Below are 10,007 nucleotides of genomic sequence, written 5' to 3' on the forward strand. Positions count from 1 at the left end.
CCCCCCACTCACAGGCACACACTTTCTTTTAAATAAATAAATCTTTAAAAAAAACAGAACAGCATTCACTGCAACAAGTAATCTTAGACTTTATTAAACTACTTCATTTTTTTTTTTTAAGTAATGTCTGCAGCCAATGTGGGGCTTGAACTCAACCCGGAGCTCAAGAGCCTCATGCTCCACCGACTGAGCTGGCCTGGCGCCCCTAAGCTACTTGTTTTTTTAAGATGTTTATTTTTTTTTAAGATTTTATTTATTTATGGGCGCCTGGGTGGCTCAGTTGGTTGAGCGACTAACTTCGGCTCAGGTCATGATCCTGCGGAGTCCCGGGATAGAGTCCCGCGTCGGGCTCCCTGCTCGGCGGGGAGTCTGCTTCTCCCTCTGACCCTCTTCCCTCTCGTACTTTCTATCTCTCATTCTCTCTCTCTCAAATGGATGAATAAAATCTTTTTAAAAAAATGTTAAAAAAAAGATTTTATTTATTTATTTAAGAGAAAGAGAGAGAGCACAAGCAGGGGGAGCAGCAGAGAAAGAGGGAGAAGCAGGCTCCCTGAGACCAACATGGAGCTTGATCCTGACGAAGGCACACGCTTTAACCGATTGAGCCACCCAGGCGCCCCTTAAACTACTCAACAACAACAAAAAAAGATTTTATTTATTTATTTGAGAGAGAGAGAGAGAGAGCAAGCACAAGCAGGGGGAGCGGCAGGCAGAGGGAGAAGCAGGCTACCGGCTGAGCAAGGAGCTGGATGCGGGACTCGATCACTGGGATCATGACCTGAGCCCAAGGCAGACCCTTAACCTACTAAAGCCATCCAGGCACCCCTAAACTATTTTTAAATAAAGAAAAACTTATGTGCCAGACCTAGTAATAAATGTTTTCTTAAATATTTTAACAAATCTGCAAAATCCAAATAAACATTTCAATTTCTAATATACGTACAAATGAAAGGTTTAAAATTCCCAAATTCAAAAATTCTGGAAACAATTCAAATATTATCAAAGAAGGAAAAAATAGATACAGTTACCTGCCTGTGATGATTCATTTTATGTACCAAAGGGTGCCCAGATTAAACATTATTCCTGGGTGTGTCTGTGAGGCTTTTTCCAGATGAGATGAGCATTCGAACTGGTGGACTCGGAAAAGTAGGTTGCCCTCTCCAGTGTGTGTGGGCATCATCCAATCCTTTGAGGGTGTAAATAGAACAAAACGAGGAAGGAAAGAGGAATTCGTCCCTTCTTACTTCCTGTCCACCTGCTGAGTTGGAATATAGTCTTCTCTCGTCCTTGTTATGGTCTTTATGCCACCTGCTCCCCGGCTTCTCAGGGCCTTTGCATTTAGCGTGGGGTTGAGACAGTGAGGGACTACTGGAACAAACCCCAGGTGAAAAACACTAATGTAGCCAGTGGACTTCTGTTTCCTGTTACCGTTAATCCGCTTGTCCCACAGAACAAGAGCACCGTGCAGGCTATATATAAGGGGGAACCTAGCTCCAAAAAGCACCAATGAGCTGCCTGAATTGCCTGCCAATACCAACCAATCAGGATAGGTCCTTCCAACCAATCAAGACCAAGCCCTTCCAACCAATTAGAATGAGGCCCTTCGAACCAATCAGGAGGAAGCACTTCCCCCGCCCACCCCCGGCTTTTCCCTCGTTAGCACATTGGACCGTGAAGTGAATTTTTCCACGTATAGGCAGGGTCTTAGCGTTGTTGCAGGAAGGTACCTAAATTGCTTCGTGTTCATTTTCTGTCTCCGTTTAGGTCATGCTGGAGCCCCAGTAAAGTCTTGCATGTCCCTTTGACTTTTGGGTCCAGCCTGGTAGTTTCTATTGTTGTGGGGTCCAAGAACCCGTCTCCGGTGACAGGATTCCACCATCAGTTTTCCTGGATTTCCAGTTTGCAGATGGTTGGACTTCTCAGCTTCCATAATCAAGTGAGCCAATTCCATATAATAAAACTCTTCCTATATAAATCCTGTTGGTTTTCTTTCTCTGGAGAACTTTGACAGTCATATCAAAATATGTTCAAAAGAGAAAAATCATAGTGTAAAAAAAAATCTTCTAGAAATGTGGAATATTGTGTGTTCAATTATTTATATAAATCAACCAATAGATTTAAACTATACCTTTACTTTTATAAAATCTTACAGGAGTGCAGAAAATTTAGAAACTTTAGTCTTTAAGATGTCTGCTATAGATTTTGTTCATAGTAACAAATAGAGCAGATATATGACTTGAAAATTAAGATTCAGAATAATTTATCGGTAAATTATAAGTAAACTAAAGGTAATACTGTAGCCTGGGTGAAATGCCAGAGTAATGACATCCTTAAAAACGTAAGGGAGGGGCCCCTGGGTGGCTCAGTCCTTATGCGTCTGTCTTCGGCTCAGGTCCTGATCCCAGGGTCCTGGGATCTGAGCCCCGAATTAGGCTCCCTGCTAGGTGAGCCTGCTTCTCCCTCTCTGCCTGCGGCTCTCCCTGCTTGTGTGCGCTCTCTCTTTCAGACAAATAAAATCTTCAAAAAAAAAGATTCCCTCTCCTCCCCCTTCCCCCACACAGGCCCCTTCACGCTCGCTCGCGATCTCTAAAAAAAAAAAGTAAAGGAGGTAGGGCGGGGGTCCTTATCATATCTCTTTAACGTACAGGGCCAGTATCAGCAAAACTCATACTGATCATGGCAGAACAGTCGGCTGTTATAAACCGAACCAAGTGATAGCCCCCAGCCACCGCTGCTGTGTTGTGATTTTGAGATGTGTGTTATGTTTAATGGAACAGACTGACAAGCTCCGGCATGTAGTATGCAGCCATTAATCTCGCGAATGTAGTCTTTTAAACCCTTACCAGGAAAAAAGATCGGAAGCAATTTACAGTCGCTTGCGCCAGACATCAAATCGCATTCATGGTCTTGTCCCAGGGTTATACTGGTTAAATTAATTCTCCTGCTCTGTTACAATATAGGCCAAAGGAATTTTGATTGCCTGGACATTTCACAAAATACTGTGCCGGTCAGTTGTATTGAGGCATCTTATTAATCAACCCAGGGGGTTGGGGGTGGGGTGGGGGGAAGGGGCAAGGACTCTAAATGCTCTGGTAAGAAACATGGGCATTAGAAAGTGGAAGAAGACCCTGCAGTGATTGGAGGACCTGCCCCATTAATGAAGTTACCGAACTGAGACTGGTTGGGGGTCATGCTGAGGTGTACTAGCTAAGGTAAAGAACACCTCACTGAACCTTGCATCTTCTACTAAGAAAGGCGCAATTTGTGGTAGCCATCTTCAGATTTTGGAGACTGTGTACACATTTGGGAAACCAGCCCATTGTTCAGATGACTCCAAATGCGGCGAGTTAAGAGTAAGAGGGGTCTGCAGCAGACTTAGTCTGTGCTACAAGCAACCCTGGTGTATAGGTTACAATCCAGCAAATACTGTGCGCTAGATGTGTGTGTGGTAGACGAGGATGCTTTGCTGTCTCTCACAAGTCTCAAATAGGAGAGTTGGACTGCAGACCTCCAGTGTTCTGGAACAACAGCAGAAAATTCCAACATCATTTGAAAAGTAGCTTCTGACTTGCTGTTGGGCCTTTGTAGAGACTGAGCCCCTGACCAGGGGACAGGAAGTGACTATGTGGCCAGAGCTATTCAGTGAGAGTTGCATACAGTAATAAGTAAGTTGGGGCAAGGGAGACAGAAAGGACTGCACAGATCCAGAGGTCAGAGAGAAAGAACACAAACATGTTGCCCATTTGCCTGCCTTTGTTGCACCAACACCTCTCCCTCAGCTCACGGCTGTGGCCTAGTAAGTGTTCCCTACAGCTACTGACAGGAAGAAAAAACTGAGGCCTGGTTCATAGGTAAGATGGTCGAGTATGTCGGTGCAAGCTAAAAATCCACCTGGAAATAATTTTTTAGAATCATTTTATCATAAAAGTGAAGACATAAAAATCACATAAAACAAATGTATAACCCCAGAAATTATCAGAAGGCAAACATCACCCTAGTCAAGAAGTAGATTGTTGCTAACAGCTCCAGAAGCTGTTTCCAGGTGTTCCAGCCTAGTCACAACCCTTCTGCTCACATGAATAACCACCATCTGGCTTTTATGACAATCGCTTCCTTGCTTTGTAAAAATGGTTTTGTCACCCAAACATGGATCCCATCACACTATCAGTTAGTCTTGGTTTAAAAAATTTATACATCTTCTTAAGTATCTCCTCCTCTATAAGTTCTTCTATCCCTTCATTTCCTTTCAGTTTTTCAGTCGAGGAACCTGGGCCATTTGCCCTGTAGAGTTTCCTACAGACTGGATTTTCCTGATTGCATATTCTTAATACAACCCAAGATTTTCTTTCATCCTCTTGAATTTTCTGCAAATTGTGAGCTGGATCCAGAGACTGGATCAGACTCAAGTTCAGAACTTATAAGAGGCATGTAATTCTGATTATCTCTTTATTCTGTGAATTTAGCAGCCATTGATGTTTTGTGCTTCTAGCCATTCATTAGAAATTGCCAAATGGTGATATGCAAATTCTGTCATTTTATTTGTTGGATTACCTTTATAGTAATACACATACCCTCATCTACTCTTTTATCACCAATCCTATATGCAATTCATATAGGAAAGATGTTGGGATTCCTTTCTTTATCCATCAGTTTTCAAGATAACAGATGGTTTCTTTATCATTTCCAAAAGTTACACACACACACACAATCATTATGAACTTTGCAATTTAAATATTTTGATGGGCTTCAGTCTGTTGTAATTGTTATCATTGAGCTCCAGTTGTCCCATGTTTGACTACTAGGAGCCCTTTAAAGCTGTTCCCTGAATCATGGACATGACTCTAGTAGGATTTAATAGTTTTCTTTCTATCTGGTAATATACGATATTCTAGGCTTGTTTTGTTCATTTCTTGCCCAACTCCTAGATTTGACCATTTCTCTAAGAAGCTCTGGTTTCTTTTAATGAAAATAGTAGTAAGAATTGTATATTGTACCACAATCTGGGCACAAAGGATGCTTATTGTTACTAGGCTGAGCACTATTTTTAGGCCTATTCGGCAGACAGAACTAAGAAATCTATGTAAAATATCTGTTGCATCCAGATTGAGAGTTCCAGTTCCAACTCAATCTTTTATGTAACCTCTTTTCTATTATCATTGTATCTCCTTTTTTCCATATTAGAAATCTGATTCTCAAGAATGTAGAGGATGATAACATTAATATATCCCATAATTACTCATTTATCTCATACTACACACACAGCAGTCTCAGAATAATAATACTAATATTACCACCAATATGGTTCCTGAAAACATTTTAAGAATTCACACACTCTTCGGGTGCCTGCGTGGCTCAGTTGGTTAAGCAACTGCCTTCGGCTCAGGTCATGATCTTGGAGTTCCGGGATCAAGTCCCGCATCGGGCTCCCTGCTCAGCAGGGAGTCTGCTTCTCCCTCTGACCCTCCCCCTTCTCATGCTCTATCTCATTCTCTCTCTCAAATGAATAAATAAATAAAATATTTAAAAAAAAAGAATTCACACAATCTTCTATTCTTAAGGTAGTTATACTCCATTTACTTTGTCAGACCATTACATACTACACTTTCTCCCTCTTATCCAGTGGTATGCTGGGCCAGCTCATACCAGCTCAGGACAGCCAATTGTTAAATATTCAGGAACTTTGCAAGCGGGTTTTTAAACACCTACATTATCAAAGTTAAATTATATAAACTTAACCACTGCATATATTAAAAGTAAAGGTAGAAAATACTCAAAACTCATCAGTTCCTAATTATTTTGCTACATGTTATAACTAGCTATGCTTTTCATGTTATTTACATCTGTTACATCTGCATGGTGGAAACACTATATTACTATGTAATGGTGAGCACTGCACAAGGTTTCTCAACTCTGCATTCAGTGACATCACATTGGTAGCATGAAATCAACCATAGTAGGAATATTCACACCACAGAAATGGGTAAATGATACAAATTAGGACTTGATTTGTTGTTTTTTATGATTGTCTAGACTTTAAAAAGTGATGCAGAAAATGTTAATAATGCAAATTAAACTTAGAAGGGTATTGTGCCTGTAGCCATTTTGAATAGGACCCCAAAAATGAGGAAATATTTGAAAACTATTACCTAGTTCATCAAAGAGGTCACTTGCATCATTGACAAATGAGTGAACTTCTCTTACATGTCTTCATTATTTCACATTTGTCTTACTCATTAACAGAAACAAAAATAGCAACCAACATTCATGTTAAAAGGAATCTCATTCAGGGCACCTGGGTGGCTCAGTGTGTGGAATGTTCAGCTCTTGATTTCATGATCAAGACTTGATTTCATGATTTCAGGTCATGATCTCAGGGTTGTAGGATTGGCCTGCATTGGGCTCCCCACTCTGTGGGGAGTCTGCTTGAGATTCTCTCTGTCCCTCTACCCCTCCCCCAACGCATGCGCACTCTCTAAATAAATAAAAATTAAAAAAAAAAGAATCTAGGGGTGCCCGGGTGACTCATTCCATTAAGTGTCTGCCTTCGGCTCAGGTCAGGATCCCAGGGTCCTGGGATCAAGCCCTGCATCGGGCTCCCTGCTCAGCGGGGAGGCTGCTTCTCCCTCTCCCTCTGTTGCTCCCCCTGCTTGTGCTTGAGCTCTCTCTCTCAAATAAATAAATAAAATCTTCAAAAAAAAATCTAATTCATCAATGACATGAGTGACTTCGTCGCTGAATCAGATAGGAATCATGCATTTATTCAAGTCAAGATTTTTGTGACACAATTGCTGGTGAGATAATTTTAAAAAACTGGTAGTAGACTTTGTAAGAGGTAGCATCTCACAGTGAAGTTATATAGGCTGAAAAACGAGGTGTTTTATTTTGAAATTTATGTTAGCCATATATTTAATCTTTGTCAGTCCTTATTTTGATGTCTCTGGTCATTTTGATTGTGTGATGTTCATGCTCTTGTAGATTCCTTAGGTTGGGTTCACTGGAATAATGTTCCCTGAGTTGTTTTTTGACAACAGTTTGTGCCCTTTATCTCTGAAGTCATTCTTACTGAATATAAAATTCTTGGCTCACACTTTATTTCCTTAAATATATTCAATGTGCTTATCCATTTTCTTCTGGGATAAAGCACTCTGTTGAAAATCCAGTGATAATTTTCTTTTCCTTATAAGTCATATGCTCTTTTAAGCTTGATACTCCCCCAATTTGTTCCTTTTCCTTTTCGTTCAGTAATTTTACTAGAATATGTGTTGTCACTGGTCCTTCTAATTCAGTATTCTCAGTTATGCTTTCAGTGTGAAATTCAAATCTTTTTTATTTCAGGAAAGTTTTCTTAATTAGAGTATTTAGTAATTGTTCCATTCTTTTACTTTGACTTTCTTTTTCAAGGATGCCATAATCCATTTAATAAGCAGTCTTCTTTTTCCATCCTCAGTATTTGTTACCTCCTCTTCCTCTTGAATCCCTTTAATCTCATACTTCATTGATTTTTTGTTTTTTAATTTTCCTCTTTTCACCTTCTGTTTCTTTTAAGGCAATATGTAATGGATTTGTTCACTCGTGTTCCTTCTAGTTTAGTCCTCACTTTTGAAATAACTTTTTTTCTTTTACTTTTTATTCTTTGCTGAGTTCTGTCACCTCATTTCTGAGTTTTTCTAATTACGATATATATCAGATACTGCTTATCTGTGCAGAATCTGTTCCAAGATCCCCAGTGGATATCTGAAATCACAGATAGTACCAAACCCTACATATACTATACAGTTTCCTATACAAACATACCTATGATAAAGTTTAATTTATAAATTAGGCATAATAAGAGATTAGCAGCAATAACTAATAATGAAATAAAACCGTTATAACAATATACTGTAATGAAAGTTGTGTGAATGTGGTTTCTCTGTCTTTCAAAATATTGGATTGTACTCCCCCTTCTTATGACGATGATGTGACATGCCTACATGATGCGATGGAGTGAGGTGAATGGTGTAGGCGTTTTGACGCATTGTTAGGAGACTACTGACCTTCTGATGATCTGCCAGAAGGAGGATCATCTGCTCCCCAACCACAGGTGACTGCAGGCAACTGAAACCACAGACAGCGAAACCGTGAATAAGGGAAGACTGATGTATTTTGTTTTTTCATGTCCTGTAACATTTTCTTAATATCTTTTAGTTATTTTGAAACAGGAGATCACAGTTTTTTTGTTTTTTGTTTTTTGTTTTTAAATATGGAATACTTTGTGAATGTGCGTGTCAGCCTCGTGTGGGAGCCAGGCTAATTTTCTCTGTATATTGTTCCAGTTGTAGTATATGTGATGCTTAGGCTCGCTTAGATGATCACAGTAGATCACAGTTTTCACCTGTATCGTGGGCATATCTTTCTGGCATAGGAACAAGTAATTCTTCTTTTTCTCTTTTTATTATAATAATTTTGCATGGGATTTGACCTTCATACTTTTTAGTTATTTTTATATAAAAAGGGTTTTCCTGGACATCTACACTAAGCAAGGTACGAAACCTTCTCTAACATCACAGAGTTCCCTCTTTAGTTCTTTTTGTATGGGGCTCAGTAATAGGGTGCCTTGTTTTCTGAGCTTTTCTTGGTTCTATTGCCAAACCCCACTTCAATTTGAACCTTCCCTTTTCTTCATCTCTGCTGTCTATCCTGCTGAATTTTAATTCCATTTCTTCTTTGGAAGCATTGTGACTATTCTTGGCCTTTTGTTCTTCCACAGACATTACCAAAACAAGTTTGTCAGTTTCCTTGAAAAACCCTGTTAGAATTTATTTTCTGTATTTCATTTAAGTATTTAAAAATCATATATATCTCAGGGCACTTGGCTGGCTCAGTTGGTGGAGCGTGCAACTCTTGATCATAGGGTCCTGAGTTCAAGCCCCACATTGGGCATGGGACCTACTTGAAAAAAAAAGAAAAGGCAACAAAAATTATATATATATCTCTTTCATACATTGTTAAGGGTAAATACTGCTTCAAGGTACTTTTGTTTTAGATGCATGTGTTGTTTATGTGTGTATGTATACATACACATGAGTGTATTAGGATATGTGTCTCTGTCAAAAAGCATGACAACCACTGCCCAGAAGGCTACTTCAGCACTGATTCCCCCTTGGGCTTCCTCTTTTCCATTTGGTATTCATTTTCTTATTGACTAAACTAGACTGTTTTAAAGCCACATGTTTTTATTACTCGGTTCCATACAGATCTCTAGGGGAGAACTGCTGATAGTGGTGATGGAGTTTGAAAGGGGCTGAGGGAAAAAATGCAGGGAGTTTCCTGCCTCCCTTAAACCTCACCCCTCGGGACCCTTTCTTACACATCTGCTCATGCAGTCAGTTGGGAACTGCTGCTGGGGTTTTTAGATAGCCTTCTCATCCCTTGCCAGATGGTCTAGGGGTTTGTAAAAGTAGACAAGAAATCAGAGAGAATAAAGAAATAATAGAAATGTCTTCACTCTTAGATCAGTTTGAAGACAAATAGTCTATATTCCTCAGCCACCAAGGTGTTGGAATTCTAACAGATAAACCTCAAAGCGCCCTCTGCTGGCAGCCAGTATTAACCACCACTAGTCAACAACGAAATAATGCAGATTTCATTGGTACATATTTTTAAGATGGTAATCACACATAGGGAGTTATATTTATATTCACTATTATGTCCTCCAACTAACCAAATGGAACTCAAGCACCATAAGTTAAAATAGCTCTAAATTATGCAGAATCTACAGTTTTGTTCTGTTTTGTTTTTACTACGCTTTTAAGTATTACAAACCTAAACACTATTTGAAGATGAAATGGACTAGTCATTTATAATTGTTGAGAATAATTGTTATGTTAAAAATAATTGTTTTGGACATTTTTATTATGAGCAGGTGTCAGTATTTCTGGAATAAATAAATGCTGTGTGTCTGTGCTTCTAACTTTACATTTTTCCCTGGTCAAAACAAACTCATAACTAATCCTCTTTCAGTCTTT

General features: G+C 39.4%; 1 long non-coding RNA gene and 1 other non-coding gene across 5 annotated transcripts in view; both read right to left on the reverse strand.

The window, feature by feature from the left end:
• The window catches only part of LOC114203778 (uncharacterized), a 133,869-nt gene extending 132,435 nt beyond the window's left edge, over window positions 1–1,434 (reverse strand). For all 4 annotated transcript variants that reach the window (XR_015768507.1, XR_015768508.1, XR_015768504.1 and 1 more), the window contains exon 1: window positions 1,029–1,434. This is a non-coding gene — a long non-coding RNA (uncharacterized LOC114203778). The remainder of the gene's footprint in view (window positions 1–1,028) is intronic.
• Window positions 1,435–8,236: 6,802 nt separating this feature from the next.
• Window positions 8,237–8,343, reverse strand: LOC148163898 (U6 spliceosomal RNA). The gene has a single exon (XR_015768648.1). It is a non-coding gene; the product is annotated as a U6 spliceosomal RNA (small nuclear RNA).
• Between the last annotated feature and the right edge of the window lie 1,664 nt (window positions 8,344–10,007).

The sequence above is a fragment of the Eumetopias jubatus genome, unplaced genomic scaffold, assembly GCF_037043125.1.
Source record: "Eumetopias jubatus isolate StellerSeaLion01/CBP00866 unplaced genomic scaffold, mEumJub1_p1.0 scaffold_7, whole genome shotgun sequence".
NCBI lineage: Eukaryota > Metazoa > Chordata > Mammalia > Carnivora > Otariidae > Eumetopias > Eumetopias jubatus.